This window comes from Panthera pardus, unplaced genomic scaffold (genome assembly GCF_024362965.1).
Source record: "Panthera pardus isolate Hobbes unplaced genomic scaffold, ASM2436296v1 HiC_scaffold_20, whole genome shotgun sequence".
NCBI lineage: Eukaryota > Metazoa > Chordata > Mammalia > Carnivora > Felidae > Panthera > Panthera pardus.
Window position 1 is genome coordinate 81680293 of NW_026526766.1, and position 15006 is coordinate 81695298.

The 15006-nt window shown below is 39.4% G+C and overlaps 1 protein-coding gene across 5 annotated transcripts in view; it reads left to right on the forward strand.

Annotated features, from left to right (window-relative positions):
* The first annotated feature begins 28 nt into the window (after nucleotides 1–28).
* Nucleotides 29–15006, forward strand: part of RABGAP1 (RAB GTPase activating protein 1) — a 177957-nt gene continuing 162979 nt past the window's right edge. The window contains exon 1 of one of the 5 annotated variants that reach the window (XR_008424338.1): nucleotides 29–240. The gene's annotated coding sequence lies outside the window, so the exon portion shown is untranslated. Of the gene's footprint in view, nucleotides 241–10269; nucleotides 10367–15006 lie in introns of those variants that run through there. The other 4 variants (XM_053908265.1, XM_019421198.2, XM_053908266.1 and 1 more) reach the window with 4 other exon arrangements.

A 15006-nucleotide genomic window follows, 5' to 3' on the forward strand; every position in this document is an offset into this window, starting at 1 on the left:
TAGCGCGCGGAGGACCGGGTGCGGAGGACCGGGTGCGGAGGACCGGGTGCGGAGGACCGGGTGCGGAGGACCGGGTGCGGAGGACCGGAAGAGTTCTGCTACGAGGGTCTCACCCACGACACGGTGGCTGGCTGCGTTTTCGCGTCCGGGTCTCAACCCCTGGGTGCTTCGCCCCTTTGCAGCGGCTCCTCCACCTGCTGCCCACAGAGGCTTGAAGGGCGCCTCCGCACTTAAGCCTTGGTAAGGCCCTCCCGACTAGGGATGTGGACTCGCCGCGCTGGGGCCGTGAAAGTAAAAGGTTGTGTACTCCCCTTGCTTTTGGATGTTGGTGATGCCCAGAGGTTTCTTTCATTCTCTAGCCTTCCGTTGCCTACATCGAGGTCTAGACTGATCTCTTAAGCCCCAGGGCCAACTTGCCCAGAAGACATCTCCAAGTGGTTGTCCCAATCTTAATGTGTCTTTTAATTATCTCAAGTTCGTATGCTGACCTGCTTCTTAGTGCCTGTAGTCCTTATGTTGGTAAACGGCATCATCCACGCAGCCTTGCAGACCAGAAAACTTTAGTATCGTTCTAGAGTTCTGTTCTTTTTCCTTTCCAATCCAATTGCTCACTAGGCTCTTTTTTTTTTTTTTTTTTTTTGGTACGAGGAGGGTGGGGGAGATTATTGTGATAAAACATATACTTATTTATTTTTAAATGTTTACTTATTTATTTTTGGGAGGGAGGGGGAGAGAGACAGAGACAGAGAGAGACAGAGACAGAGAGAGAGAGAGAGAGAGAGAGAGATTCCCAAGCAGGCCCGATGTGGAGCTTGAACTCACAAACGGTGAGTTCGTGACCTGAGCCAAAATCTGGAGTCAGACGCTTGACTGACTGAGCCAGCCAGTTGTCCTAAAACATAGTATTTATAATTTTAAGCAGTTTATAATTTTGTAAGTGTAAAGTTTGGTGGCATTGAGTACATTCACAATGTTATGTAACAGTCACCACAGCTGTACCCAACTTCATTCTTTTGTATGTGGATAACATTTTTCCAGCACCAGTTCTTGAAAAGACTTTCCTTTACCATTTCAATGGTCTTGGCACCGTTGACTATGTATGTGAGGGTTTATTTCTGGTCTCTGTCCTGCCACTTTTGAAACGAGAAAGTGTGAGTCCCCAAACTTTATGCTTTTTCATGATTGTTTTGACCCGTTGAAACTCCATGTAAATTTAAGGATGACCTTTTACATTTCTGAGAAAACGGATGTTGTAATTTTGATTGTATTGGATCTGTAGATCACTTTGGGTGACATTGCCATTTTAACGTCTTCATACCTATGAATACAGAATGTCTTTCGAGGTACTTAGGTATTCATTAATTTCACAGCAATGTTTTCAAGTTTAAAGGGTACTTAATTCTTCTTGATAATATTGTAAATGGAATTGCCTTCTTAACTTCATTTTCATATTGTTCATAGCTGGTAGGTAGTAATAACTGATTTTTTTTAGTTTATTTATTTTGAGAGAGAGAGAGATTCCCAAGCAGGCTCTGAGCTATCAGTACAGAGCCCAGCATCGGGCTCCATGTCACAAACTGTGAGATCATGACCTGACGGGAAAACAAGAGTAGGACACTTAACCGACTGAGCCACCCAAACACCCTGAAACAACTGTTTTTGTGTGTTATTGTTATACCCAGCAAGATTGCTGAATTTGTTTTTGCTTTGGTAGCTTTCTTGTGGGTTCTTCTAGATTTCCTCTCTCTATAATCATGTTGTCTTTCAATAGAGATAGTTTTACCTCTTTCTCTCTATTTGCCTTTTATTTCTCTTTCTTGAGAAAGAAAGAGAATAGTTATAATAGTTCTGGCTGGAATTTGTACAATGTTGAATAGCTGCAGCAAAAGGAGGCATCTTTGACTTGCTCCTGATCTTACAGGGGTAGTTAAATTATTGAGTATGAAGTTAAATGTGGGTTTTTTCCACAAATACCTTTATCATGTAGAGAAATTTTCTCTACTTTTCTGAGAGATCTTACTATGAAAAGCATTGTATTCTGTCAAATGTCTTTTCTTCATCCACTAAGATGATCATGTGTTTTTTTCCCTTTGTTTTATTAATGTGATATATTACATTGATTGATTTTATGTCAAACCACTCTGCATTCCTGGAATAAATCCCACTTGGACATGGTGAGTAATCCTTTTAATATGTTGTTGGATTTGATTGTCTTATATGTTATTGAGGATTTTAGCATCTATATTCATGGGAGATATCAGTCTCTAACTTACTTATGATGCATTTATCTGGCTTTGGTATCAGGTTAATGAAGGTCTCATAGAATGAGTTAGGAAATATTTCTGCTTTAATTTTTTTGGTAAGAATTTGAGGAGGATTGGTGTTACTCATTAAATGTTTGGTACATTTCACTGGTGAAGTCATATGGTACAGGACTGTTCTTTGTTCCGAGGTTTTTGATTACTCATTCAATCTGTTATAATTGTGTTGAGTTTTCTATTTCTTCTTGAATCAGTTTAGATAATTTATGTGTTTCAAGGAATTTGCCTATTTTCTAGGTTTTTTGGCATACAATTGTTCATAGCATTCTTTTATAATCCTTTTTATTTCTGAAATGTCATAAGTAATATCCTCACTTTCATTTCTGATTTTAGTTATTTGCATGTTCTTTTTTGTCAGTCTAGCTAAAGATTTGTTGATTTTTTTCTTTTCAAAGAAACAACTTTTGGTTTCATTGATTTTTCTTTTTCTAGTCTCTATCTCCACTCTGATCTGTTTTATTTCCTTCCTTTTGCTAGTTTTGGGTTTAGTATCTAGTTTTTCTTGGAGTGCCTGGGTGGCTCAGTCGGTTGAGCAACCATCTCTTGGTATGGGCTCAGGTCGTGATCGTGGGGTCATGAGATTGACCCCGGTGTTGGGTTTCACACTGAGAGTGGAGCCTGCTTGGGATTCTCTTTCTCCCTTTCTGTCTGCCCTTCTGTTCACACGCACACTCTCTTGCCCTTTCTCTCAAAATATATAAATAAACGTTAAAAAAATAGTTTCTAGTTTTTCTCATTTTGTAAAGTATAAACTTAGGGTATTATTTTGAGATCTTTTTTAATGTAACCGTTTTCAACTATAAATTTCCCTCTGATTACTGCTTTCATTGCATCCTGTTTTGAAATGTGTCATCATTTTCATTCATTTCTAACGTATATTCTAATTTCCCGTTTGATTTCTTCTTTGATCCATTGGTTGTTTAAGAGCATGTTGTTTAATTTACACATTTGTGAATTTTCCAGTTTTCCTTCTGTTATTGATTTCTAACTTCATCCCATAATGGTTGGAGAAGATACTTTGTGTGGTACCTGTCTGTTAAAATCTATTGAGATTTGTTTTGTGGCCTAATTATATGGACTGTCCAGGAGAATGTCCCATGCTACATTAAAAGAATGTGTATTCTGCTGTTGTTGGGTGGAGTGTTCTATATATATCTGTTAGGTTTAGTTGGTTTATCATGATGTTCAGGTGCTCTGTTTCCTAACTTATCTTCTATCTGGTTGTCCTATTCATTATTGAAAGTAGGGTATTGAAGTTTCCAACTATTTTTTTTAATTAAAAAATTTTTTCTTTAATGTTTATTATTTTTGAGAGAGAGAGAGAGAGAGGGAGAGACAGAGCGTGGTGGGGTGGGGGGAGGGGAAGAGAGAGAGAGGAGACACAGAATCTGAAGCAGGCTCCAGGCTCTGAGCTGTCAGCACAGAGCCCAATGCTGGGCTGGAACCCACCAGCTGTGAGATCATGACCCGAGCTGAAGTTGGACGCTTAACCGACTGAGCCACCCAGGTGCCCCTAAATTTTTTTTTATGTTTATTTATTTTTGAGAGAGAGAGAGAGAGAGAGAGAGAGAGAAACAAAGCATGAGCAGGGCAGGGGCAGCGAGAGAGGGAGACACAGATTCTGAAGCAGGCTCCAGAGCCTGATGCGGGGCTCCAGCCCACAAACTGCAAGATCGTGACCTGAGCTGAAGTTGGATGCTTAATTGACTGAGCCACCGAAGCGCCCCAAAGTTTCCAACTATTATTGTAGAATTGTTTATTCTCCCTTTTAATTCTGGTCATTTTTGCCTCATATATTTTGAGGATCTCTTACTAGGTATGTTAATGTTTATAATTTTTAGATAATCTTGCTTTATTGAAACTTATATTAATAAATAATGCTCTGGGGCACCTGACTGCCTTCATTGGTTGAGTGTTCCCTTTGGCTCAGGTCATGATCTCGTGGTTCATGAGTTCAAGACTTACATTGCTTGTTTGCTGCTGTCAGTACACAGCCCACTTGGGATCCTGTCTCCACTCTGTGCCCCTCCCCCACTTGAGCTCAGGCACATGCACTCTAAATGATTAAATAAATAAATAAATAAATAAATAAATAAAATCCTTCTTTGTCTCTTGTAACCTTTTTTTGGATTTACAGTCTGGTTTGTATGATGTTAGTATAACCACCCCAGCTCTCTTTTGGTTACTATTTGCATGGAAATTTTTTTTTTTTTTTTTTAAGTAAGCTCTAGGCCCAATGTGAGACTCAAACTCATGATCAAAAGTCACATGTTCTACTGACTAAGTCAGCCAGGCACCCCTGGAATATCTTTTTAATAATTCTTTCACTTTTAACCTGTTTATATCTTTGGAACTAAAGTGAGTCTTTTCTAGGCTACAGGTGGTTGTATCTGTTTTTAAAATCCATTCTGTTCAACTCTTTGAGGAGTTTATACCATTTACATTTTTTTAAGTTTACTTATTTATTCATTTTGAAAGAGAAGAGAGAGCATGAGAGAGGGAAAGGGAGAATCCCAAGCAGGCTCTGAACTTACAGCACGGAGCCCAACACAAGGCTCTGTCTCACTAACTATGAGATTATGACCTGAGTTGAAAGCAAGAGTCAGATGCTTAACCAACTGAGCCACCACCGAGGTGCCCTACATCATTTACATTTACAGTAATTACTGCTAAGGATGGATTTATTTCTGCCATTTGGCTATTTGTTTTCTATAGGCCTTTGTGCCCTTCTTTTATTACTGCCTTTTTCCTGTATTTATTTGAGTTTTTGCAGTTAAAAGTTTTAATTCATCTCTTTCCTTTTGTGTATATACTATAGATGTTTTCTTTGTGGTTGTCATAGGAATTACATTTAACAGCAGTTATAACAATCTAATTGAATTGATACCAACTTCAATAGCACACAAAACCTCTCCGATATAACTCTGCCCTCTCTTTCTATTATTGATGTTACAGATAATATCTTTATATACTGTGTGCCCAATAACATAGGTTAATATTTTAATACATTGTTTTTTAAATCCTATAGAAAATGAAAAGGTGGAGTTACAAATTGTAATTACAACAATACTTAGTTTTATAATCCCCCACGCACTTATCTTTACTAGAGATCTTTATTTTTTCATATAGCTTCAAATTACTCTTGATCATCCTTTCATTTCAACCTGAAGTATTACCTCATTTCAACCTAAAGGATTGCTGTTAATGCTTCTTGATGGGCAGGTTTACTGGTAAACTCCTTTAGCTTTTTTAAAATCAGAGATTATTTTAATTTCTTTTTCTTTTTTTTTTTGAAGTTTATTTTTGAGAGAGACAGAGACCGCGTGAGTGGGGGAAGGGCAGAGAGAGAGAGAGAGAGAGAGAGCAAGCATCCCAAGCAGGCTCCACGCGACCAGCACAGAGCCAGACGCAGGGCTCGAATTCACAAAACTGAGATCACCACCCGAGCTGAAACCAAGAGTTGGACACTGAACTGACTGAGCCACCCAGGCACCCCACTTTTTCATTTTTGAAGGACAGTTTTGCCAGATAGAGAATTCTTTATCAACAGTTGTTTTCTTTCAGCATGTTGAATATCATTAACCCAACTGCTTTCTGGCCTCCAAGGTTAAAGATGAGAAATTGGTTGATAATCTTATTGAGGATCCCTTATGTGTAATGAACCACTTCTCTCTTGCTGCTTTCAAGAGTCTCTCTTTTCTTGGGCTTTCTACAGTTTGATTATTCTTTCTACCCTTTCTCTCTTCCCTTGGGACTCCCACAGTGGTATGTTGTTTCTCTTGATAGCGTCCCACAGATCCCTTAGGCTCTATTCACTGTTCACATTTCTGTTTTTGTTTTTTTTTTCTTTTCTTTTTGTTCCTCAGATGGAGTAGGAAGCACAGGAAATCCATTTCTCTACCTAGACAACAATTGCACTGGCAGAAACTGTCCGAAATAACTATTTTGGAACTCTGGAGTCCACTTGAATTCTTGCATCTTCCAAGGGAAAGTTTGGTTGGTAAATTGAGGTTAATTTCAGTCAATGTCAGACTTTAGTGTAATAGCACCTCCCTGTTTCCTACCCCTCAACCCTGTGGCAGGCAGCCATGTTCACATTCCTGGTGTGGCTTGCTGGAGCCGTGGTGGGAAATAAGAATCTTGTTCGCCAAATACCGGAGTTCTGTGTTTTGATTGCTGATCACTCCTTTTGAGTTCTGAGATTCAGGCACAGAATAGCTGCCAACGTTTCAACCCTCATTGGCTGAAGCTGGCTCTATGGGATTTGAAGGAACAGCTCCTGTTTTGTTTGTTTGTTTGATTTTTTTCCCTTCAACTACACTTCGGAGCCAGACATTTAAAGATTAGGACATTCAAAAGCAATCACTTACATAGGGAAAATTAGAAAGCCACCATATATAACCAGGAAAAGATGCAGATTCAGAAAAGAACTGAGAAGACCTTAATCTTTCACCTTAGGCTGATCCTAATCCCTGGCACAGAGACATCCTTCAACAATAAAACACAAACAAAAACAGCAATCCCTGGGAAAGGGGAAGAATCTGATTTCCACAGTTACCACATTATAAGATTCAAATGTCCATTTTTCAGCAAAAAAAATAAAAAGTCATACAAATAGGGAAGTATGGTCCATTCAGAGAAACAAAATAAATGAACAGAAACCATCCCTGAGAAAGATTGGACCTATGTCTTACTAGACAAAGACTTTAAATAGTCTTGAAGTTGCTCACTGAGTTAAAAGAAAACATGAATGAAGTCAGAAAAACTATGAAAAATGGGAATAGCATTAAAGATACAGAAATTATGAAAGGAACCAACATGAAATTCTGAAGTTAAAAAGTACAATAGTAGAAATGAAAAATTCATTAAAAGGTTTCAAAATCAGGTTTGAGCAGGCAGAAGAAAGAATCAGCAAACGTGAATCTACTTCTGTTTTTTTTTTTTTTTAATTTTATTTTTTTTAACGTTTATTTATTTTTGAGACAGAGAGAGACAGAGCATGAACAGGGGAGGGGCAGAGAGAGAGGGACACACAGAATCGGAAGCAGGCTCCAAGCTCTGAGCCATCAGCCCAGAGCCGGACGCGGGGCTCGAACTCCCGGACCGCGAGATCATGACCTAAGCTAAAGTCGGACGCTTAACCGACTGAACCACCCAGGCGCCCCGAAGCTACTTCTGTTTAAAACACCACTTTAGCCCTCTTCCCACACCCCACGCCAATCCCATCTCCTTTCTTCATCATTCAAGCCTTTATTTTTTTTTAAATGTTTATTCATTTTGAGAGCACATGCATGAGCGGGAGAGGAGCAGAGAGAGGGAGAGAGAGAATCTGAAGCATGCTCCTTGCTGTCAGTGCAGAGCCTGAGGTAGGGTTGGATCTCACAAACCATGAGATCGTGACCTGAGCCAAAACCAAGAGTCCAAGAGTCAGATGCTTAACTGACTGAGCCACCCAGGTGCCCCTCAAGCCTTTCTGATCTTAGGCAGCCTCCAAACTGTCCCATTTACCCCATTTTGCCTTTTCTACTCCTACCAGAATGATCTTTCAGAAAATCCAAATCTGATATTTGGCACTGTCCTTGAAAACCTCTAAGGCCACACGTGTGTATAGATTGAATTTCCTTTTTTCAGTTTTAGCATTCACAGACTTTCCCATTCTGGCTCCAACAAACTACATTAATCCATTTGAGCCTTGAAGTATAATTTCCAGTTTCCAGGAAATAACAGGTCTAGAGGAACAAACGCAATGATCTTTGTGGAAACAACCATTCAGATCTAGAGGGTGGGAAATTTTGCACTTAAAGTGGCCTGATTCTTGAGTAAGCCAGTATCTTAATATTTTTCTTAAGTGCTTGAGTAAAAAATACTTGAGGGATAGAACAACCAGATGCAGTATGTGGCCCTGGATTGGATACTGATTTGGGAAAACTAGCTTAAAAAAATATATTTCAGGGTCACCTGGGTGGCTCAGTTGGTTAAGCATCTGGCTTTGGCTCAGGTTATGATCTCCCAGTTTGTGGGTTCGAGCCCCATGTCAGGCTCTGTGCTGTCAGCTCAGAGCCTGGAGATTGCTTTGGATTCTGTGTCTCCCTCTCTCTGTGCCTCTCCACCATTCACGCTCTGTGTTTCTCTGTCTTTCAAAAATAAATAAACGTTAAAAATTTAAAAAAAAAAAATAAAAAATATATTTGAGTCAACAGAATATTTGATTATCATAGATAATAGATGAGAGGAAAACTTATGGAAATGATATTACTGATTTGGGAAAGCCAACTGTACAAATATCTTTAAGTTGATAAAAAATCAAATGTGATCTAGGAATTAGATGAGAGGAAAATTTACTGAAATGGTAAGATGGATATTGTTAATTGAATAAAGCAGATTGCTGAACTGTGATCTCATTTTTTCAAAAACAATATGTTGGCATCAAAGGATATGCATTACAGTATTAACATTGGTGGGAATGTTATGTTTTATTTTTTATTGTAGTTTGTCTCTATTTTCTATTTTACTCCAAGGCACACTGTACTGAACCTACAATAAAATTTTAATTAAAAATTTTGTTAAGATTTACATATATATTTGGTGTATACATATGAATCAGAGTACATGAAGGCATTGCCACCGAAATATTAAAAGTGTGTCAGGATTTCAGGGGATTTCCAAACACTACATCTATTATTTGATACTACTTTAAAATGGGTGTGTATTATTATATAACTGTATAAGGAGAAAAGGAACAAATCTATTTTCCCGTGGGACTGCAGCCAAGTCTATTGTAATAGACAAGTCACAAAGAGGAAGGACTACGACAGAGCACGTTTTTGCTTTTTCTCTGGTTGATTTGGGTACATTATCCACAGGAAAACATTACATGACTCATTCACCAGGAAAAGAGCATAGGAAAAGAGCATTTGAATAAATTAAGGGGAAGAGTGAAGGATAGGCTGTAGAATTAGTTTGTAAACTATCATGACTTAAGTAACACCTTTAGGAGCCACTGTTTTTGTTACCAACTACATTGTAAATTCATTCAGGACAGAGGCTTTAAATCTCATTCTGTTCCTTTTGCTTTATATATCACTTTTGAATTTTTATTTTTTAAGATTTTATTTTTAAGTATCTTCTACACCCAACGTGGGGTTTGAACTCATAACCCTGAGATTAAGGGTTGCATAGTCTACGGGCTGAACCAGCCAGGCTTCCCACTTTTGAGTAATTTTAAAATAAAATCCTAGCCCCATCTTTGAGTCTAATACTCTAAAACAATCTTGTTTATTGTCGACCTCTTCCCTGTGTCTCAAGTACCTCAAGGCAGCAGTGTTGTAGCCAGTAGCCCTTGGACTTGAGTCAAAAATTTTGCCTTTTAGACTGAAGTATTACTCAAGCTGGACTCCTTTATAAAATGAGAAAAATCGTAACATTCTCGTGGGTTTGTGGTAAAGTCAAATGAGATAACCATAAAAAGACCTATCCATATCTCGCACATTGCGCGCCTTCAATAAAGGCCAGGTGAGGTCAGTCAAGTAACACTGTCAAGGACTGCTTTTGAAATAGTACATGAACGTGAAAGGTGAGCAGGGGATTCCTTGCTCTTTGCGGATGTACCCCCTTTTGCCTAAAAGGCAAAAGCACTGCAACAGGTGCTACCTAGCCTGATTCCCCTGCCATGCTGTTTCCAGTCCTTGAGGTAGTTCACATAGTCACATAGCCACTGCCAGTCCAAGCCCAGATACATCACAGCGCTAAGTTCAGCTTCAATATTACTGACAGCGCAGGCGCAGACACCCATAACAGAGTAAAAGCTCAGGTGGGGCTTCGAGGAAAGGAAGTACGCCCTCGCCGCCTGTTGTTGGGCCAATGGGGCTACTCTGTTTAACCGCGGGCCTATGAAACGGGGCAGGAGGCGGGGCGGAGGACGGAAGAAGCTGTTCTCACGTGAGTAGGGGGTGGGGAGGGAGGGGGCAGGGCGGCTAGGGAGGCCCAGGCGGCGGAGCCTCCGGGACGGCGAACGGCGGGCGGCGGAGGAGGAGACAGCGGGTCGGGTAGGGCCGCGTTTCCCCTCCTCGTCCTCGCACCCTCCTATCCACCAAGCCCCGGGGGATTCTCTGACAGCCCCTGCGGAGAGCCAAGCTGTGTTCTCATCCCGCGGGGCTGGGCTGGGCAGATTGCGCTCACCTCCCTCGACGAGCCGGGTTCTGAGGGTGCCGTGATTGGGGGGAGGGGGAGCTGTGGCGGAGGGGAGAGGGCGCATGCGCAGGCGAGAACGCTCCCGCAGCCCCTGTCCAAACCGGTTCCCCCTGTCTGGGTGGGTGTCTTGTCTGCCGAGTCCTGCGCTTGCGGCGGTTCTTCTGACCCCCGGTTAAAGCTGGATTGTCTCTTGACTTGAATGTTTTGGGCCAGGTCCTGTTTGGGAATCTGACTACTCCCTACGCCTCAGTTTCTCCTCAGTACCAGCTGGGCCTGTATTTGTGACTTCGGCTGGCTTGGGCCTCAGGCTAGCTTCCTGGGTTGTGCCGAATCTGAAAGACTTGCTTTCTTTTAGCGTTGGCCTGCCAACTCGTGCTGGTCTCGTTTTACCCACTTGCAGTTAAAGTGTCTCACTCTCCCCATGTACTTTAAGTATCTGTTCTCAATACCTCATTGCTGTGTCTTTGATTCTTAGCAACCTTCAGGGTTTTAGAGGGTGAACCAGAGGAGAACCCTAGACTTCCAAGTATTCGCTGTCCATTGCCTCGTAGTACTTTGGTCCCTACTCTTTTGGCATTCCGACTGTTATCGTTTGCACCTGTTTTTACGGCATCTCCGTACTGAGGGTTACTGGGGGATTCCTTTATCATAGAAGCAAGAGTCTTAAGAGACTGTTCAAAGTGCCATGCTACTAGTGCTCCGTTAGTTTGAAATCATGTTCCAACTTGAGTTTGCGATCTTGTGGCTTTTGTCGTTTTTATTAGAAAAAAAAAAAAACTGTCAGGGACAGGATTTCACCATTCATTTGATATTTTCATTCAAATAAACACCTGTGTTCACTTACATGTGACCGGAATAGTGGAGTATGAGTTTGTTTCCAGCTGCTTTATTTAAAAAGAGGAAAACAATGGAGGATGAATTGCACTGTTTGTCACAAACTGATGTTTGAAAAGTTGAAAAACTTAGATACCAAGGAAGTACACATTAAACTTTTTAAATGAAGGACCTGTTGGCTTTAATTCTAGTGTGTATAGGGTGCTATTTTAACATATACTGAAGGCTTTTAGGTGGAGTTTCCTTTAAAAAACTGAAAATATGGGAAAGAGTTCTTTATGATTTTCTTTTATAGACCTTAGATTGCATTAATAAGATTTGAATCCATGATTGATTTGTATTTACTGGTAACATTTAAAATTCACATGGAACTTAAATACAAATTAAATTCGTAATTAAAACTAAACTGCTATGTTGCGGCACACTTACTTTTCACTGTTGCAGTTTTATAACTCAGCATACTGTTGATTAACTTATGTCATTGGTGTTAAGTTATATATTTGGATAGTTAACCTACCAACTATATGCTTATTGTTCTCATTGGCATAATGTTGTGGGTTTTTTTAATGTTTTTTATTTTGAGAGAGAGAGAAAGAGTGTGCACGTATGTGCTAGCAGGGGAGAGGCAGAGAGAGAGGGAGAAAGAATCCTAAGCAGGCTCTTCACTGTCAGCACAGAGCCCTATATGGGGCTCTATCCCATGAACTCTGAGATCATGATCTGAGCCAAAATCGAGTCAGACGCTTAGCCAACTGAGCCATCCAGGCACCCTGTATAGTGTTTTATTAGCAGGTCACACATGCTTACTCTGGGTTAAGTGGTTGTTTAGTGGGATACTGTAAAAGTGAAGACACCTGTTTCCTATCTTTTATTTAAAAAACAATTTTTTTAAACGTTTGTTTATTTTTGAAAGAGCGCAAGCGAGGAAGGGCACAGAGAGAGGGAGACACGGAATCCAAAGCAGGCTCCAGGCACTGAGCTGTCAGCACAGAGCCCTACGCGGGGATGGAACCCCTATCTTTCATATTGCATATTGAAAGATGTGTATTTTGCACATTATGTACATGAAGAAACCTCATTTCCACAAATATATCTCAACTTTACAGCCCAGATTCTTTAAAGAAGTAATTTTCTTTTATTGAGTGTATTTCCAGTTAAACTTCACGGCCCAAACTCTTTTAAAGAAGTCATTGTTGGGGCAGCGCCTGGGTGGCTTAGTCAGTTAAGCGTCTGACTTTGGCTCAGATCATGATCTCATGATTCGTTGGTTCGAGCCCCGCATCAGACTCTGTGCTGACAGCTCAGAGCCTGGAACCTGCTTCAGATTCTGTGTCTCCTTCTCTCTCTGCCCCTCCCCTGCTCACTCGCGCGCGCGCACTCTCTCTCTCTCTCTCACTCAAAAATAAATATTACAATTTTTTTAAAAAAAAGTCATTGTCTGTTATTGAGCATGTTTCCAGCTAATACATAGCCTACTTTGAAGGTCTCATCATTTCCCAGTGATTGTTTTCACAAGTGACCTTTGAGTACAGACCTCAGAAAATCATTTGTTTAAATCAGCACTACTGTTGACTGTCTTTTGGACACTAGTGTGCTGAAGTTCATATATAGTTCATATACATGCCTGTAATATCTTTGTAGTTTTCAGTATAATTAGGTATGATTATACTTCTCAAGCATATGGAATAAATGAACTTTTAAATAATCTTTCACAGAGATAGAACTCAAATATCAAAGAATTGCTAATTTAACCAACATGCATAAAGCAGAGTTTGGCATGACATTTGGGTGCTTTGTATGCAACTGCCTTGTTTTATTGGTTTTCTATAGATTTAAATTCCAAAGAAAGAAAATCCAAGGCCAAGGACTCAACATCCCTGGGTATCAATGAAAAAACAGTACATCAATTAAACAGCTTTCTTTTTTGCATAAATTGGTTACCTGGTCCATCCCTAATCCCTCACCTCCTATTCTGTGTTGTTCTGAGAGATCTTGATTCTTTAGAAAACTTTTAAGTCAAAACACTACTGGATAGATATTTAAACTTATAACCACTTTTGTTGACCCTAACAGCCTTGTTTCTCTTCCTGTACAGACTGGCCAATATGGCAGTTTGCAAATCATGACCACTTTAGTTTATAGAATTTAGCCTGGAAGTTTCTCCCTTTCCAAAGTAACCCTAATCTTTGAAGTAATCAATGAGACTCTTTTGAAGATTGTTCTTTCCAGCATAGTAGAGTTTTATCAGGCCTGACCTTCCCCCCAGATCCCCTTTTCTGTGGATCACCAAATAGTAAAAATAAAGCCCTTATTTTTAAGTTTATACCTGACCTTAAAGTCTGTTTGACCTTGGCTCTAAAGTAGGAAGTGTATCTTCTTAATTGTATGGCTGTGCTGCCAGATTTGGAGGTCCATATCTCTCAAGAGTTCATGCATGGTTGTTAGATATCTCTAGTTAAGGTTGCATTCACTTTTATATTATAAATCAGTGCTTCTTGGGATCTATTAATCTTTTTGGGAATAAATTCTTCTCCATACTAAAGTCTGTCACTTACTTAGGTACGTTAGCAAATTAGTGTCTATGATAATTTTAACAACAGTGTTATTAAATGTAAAGTTTTAATTTGACTGTTATTAAAATTTATTTTTCTATTCCCTTATTTGTACATTTTGGTAATTATAACCAACAACCTTTGGTTATAATCTTATTTCCCTTTTTTAGAAGATGGCCTTTGTATCAGAAAAAGGAACTGATTGGCAAACTCTTCCTTTGGGAATATATTTTAAATATCAAGGGTATTAAGAGACAGCATGCAAGGCTAAATTGGATTAAATGTTGGGCATTTGTATAATACTGGGAAGAGCCACAAGTTAATCATTTTAATATTTTTAGTATAGAGGTAATAAACTCTTTTATACCCTTGAAGTATGCTGATAAACGGATTTTGGCAATGTAAGAGTGGGAACATGTCATGTAAATCTCTTTTGCTGTGACACACGATTTTCTATAAATAGACCTCTGATATATCTGCAGGAGAGAAATGGTTATATCCTTGTTGTAGCTACCTGTTGAATTCTTTGTGAATTGAAGAAAAATCAGAAATCTGTCTAACCGCAAAACCTAATATTTCTTTTAGAAAAATTGTTTCCTAGCAGGAACAAATTTTATTTTTAATTATTTTTTGCTGTTGGTTATGAGAAACAATCTTTTCAGATTTAAAAACACCTGTGGAAAATTTGTGAATTTTTTGATACCTATTTTTTATTAACATAAATTAGATACCAAAATAAGAAGGTATTCTTAAGACTTATTTGTGAAATTTTAAATCTTACACAGTGCCGATTCTGATGCTATGAATGAAGGTTGCACTAAATATTTATTGGTTGCTCTGTAAAACACACTTGTTGAATGTCCCACCACCCTTGTATAACTATGGACCAGGGCCACCTTGTGTCAGAAGGTGCAGAAAACATGTATGTCTGTGCCAAACATTTGTGTTTTGTCTACACACATTTCCCTGAAAATCAAAAAGAAGTTACAGAAAAGAGAAACTGTATTTACTGCATTTATCTTAGGCTCTATCAATTAATTTGCTTGCTTGGCATTAAACTTACATAATTTAAGGACAATTGAATAAAATAAACATTTAAGATTTAAGTG